Genomic DNA, 2,296 nt, shown 5'->3' with positions numbered 1-2,296 from the left:
CCTGAAATGCTATTTATAACAATACTATTTATAGCATTTCTTGTTGTTATTTTCAACACGGAGGCTTAAGTTTGAACTATGAATCTCAATTCAATACTAATTTTGATTATTTTTTGTTATCATATGGCTTATGATAAGTTCAGTTTTTTATTCATATGTTGACCCTGCTGACCAGTGGTTTAGGATTTTGGGCAGGAAGTTGTCATTTTTCCATTTTGCAAAGTTTCCAATTGCACCCTAAATCGCTCTAGATCTAGTGATTTGGGTTTTGTAAAATTATAATATTCCCAAGTAATCAGAGAATCATTTTCAAGAAATGAAAGACAGCATGCCAATCAGGCATTTCTTCAATGGAAAGGTTCCCATCAGGAGCCCAAAAAGGGATTGGTTTGTTGGCAAGGAAGGACCAATCCTATGTGTCAGAAGGGTAGATCAGGACATTATTAGTTTGAGAGTTAATGAGAACCTTACTGCATGGTTGGATGGGAGGGTTAATGCAGAAATCCATGTTACTAGAAACCATGGTCCAAAACAAGAATCGGAATACAAAACGGGAGAAAAATAAGAAACAGGGTTGTAGAATTTCAAGCAATAAGAAACATTGAACCAACACCCCATCCTATAATATATTAGCATATAGAATGTTTCAATGCACAAATGGGAACAATAATGGAAATGGAAACAAAACGATAAGTAGATCTCCTGGTCAGATTTTTGGTAACACAGGTAGGACCAACCGTTTTTTTAAAGGGTTGACTAGTAACTTTCTTGTTGGTTCTCTAGCTATCTATATTTACGTAGGAACAACTCTTCATTAGAAGGTTTGACCATGACCTTTTATTATACTATCCAACAAGGTTCCATTTTTGTTATGACTTGCACTCACTCTTATGGCCTTAGCCTTCAAGGAGTTGATGTCTGCTATTTGCAGTAAAGCCACTCAAACTCTATTTTGATGAAAATCCAAAGGACGAAAAGAAATAACTAGAAGGGATAAAATCAAACCTATAACTGAATCCTTCTTTTTGAATCTTCTAGTCATTGAATTAACACAACTCCTCCAATAAAGGAAATGCATGAAACTGAATCCCCTCAAATGTTACTAGACAAGGTTCAAATCTAGACAAAAACTCCACCATCTATGTAATCCACTAAATATTATTATTCAAAGAACAAATAAATTGAGAAAGGAACTCTATAGGATCCTCTATGAGAAAACGAGCACCACCCATGTAAGGATCCAATGCTGCAAACTTGGAATCTGCTTCTGCAAATCCTTTCCACATATTTTTTAATGAAATACTAAGATTAAAATAATCCCTGAGGGTTTCTTCGACATTGTGAGAGAACCCACATGGGTTATGAAAAAATATTCAACTTCTTCTTCTTCATCACCATTATTAGTAACAAATTGCCTGAGTGTGAACAAATAAGTGCCCATTGCACTTGAGTACTATGATGGAATGTTTTCTTTCATATAAAGGTCTGCCTAGTGGGGAATGTGATGTGTAACTTCAACTCCTTAATCCCCACTCCAAGGCTTCTCCAACAACATTCTTTAGCATCATCAATTTTATATGATGTTTCAAACAGGGTATTAAATGCTTTTTTCCACAACATGGAGATTTGTAGATATCTGCGCGACCAATTTTATTCTATGAATGTAAAGTTCACGATTGCTAGGAAATGATAGATTTATCACCAAGGAAACCTGGTTATATACAGAAAATTAAATCTTAATCAACTAAGAAATAATGAAAAATAGTAAAGGAAGGGACAGAAGGCAAGAGAACTTGCCTTTTGAACATTAAGATAAGGAGCCCAAATATATGTTGTTATTAAAATAAGGGGTTAGGATTAAAATAAGCATTGTGTTTGCATGAAATTATGCTTACATCATGTTATTTTTGTGGCATGTCTCCATGCATAGAAGACACTGAAATTTTTACTGCGCATCTTCTCTCTCAACGAATCAACCTATAGGTACAAACCAAAATTACATAATAGCACAAACAAAAGGAAAGTGGTTAACATGAAAAGCAACAGATGACAATCCTCAGTGTCTATAATAATGTTATTTTACACATATAATAATAATGAAAAGTATAAAATAAACATTAAATAAAGTGTAATAAAAATATGAAAGAGGCTTTGCATGTAGCCCACTTTCTTCCAAAATATATAGTGAATACTTCGCTTACGGATCCAGAATTCCAGGGCTCCAATGAATCTATTACTCACCTAGTGCAGTGAGCAAGACCCAGAATGCCAATGCTCCAATGAATCTATTACTCAC

General features: G+C 34.4%; 1 pseudogene; it reads right to left on the bottom strand.

Moving 5' to 3' along the window:
- Positions 1-1,046: 1,046 nt before the first annotated feature.
- Positions 1,047-1,620, bottom strand: LOC149191175 (N-glycosylase/DNA lyase OGG1-like; annotated as a pseudogene).
- Between the last annotated feature and the right edge of the window lie 676 nt (positions 1,621-2,296).

The sequence above is a fragment of the Pinus tabuliformis genome, chromosome 3_1, assembly GCF_031772625.1.
Source record: "Pinus tabuliformis cultivar Carrire ecotype Pingquan chromosome 3_1, CPIR1, whole genome shotgun sequence".
Classification (NCBI taxonomy): Eukaryota; Viridiplantae; Streptophyta; class Pinopsida; order Pinales; family Pinaceae; genus Pinus; species Pinus tabuliformis.
Note: the sequence above shows the minus strand (reverse complement) of the source record. Positions and strands in the feature narration are given on the sequence as shown.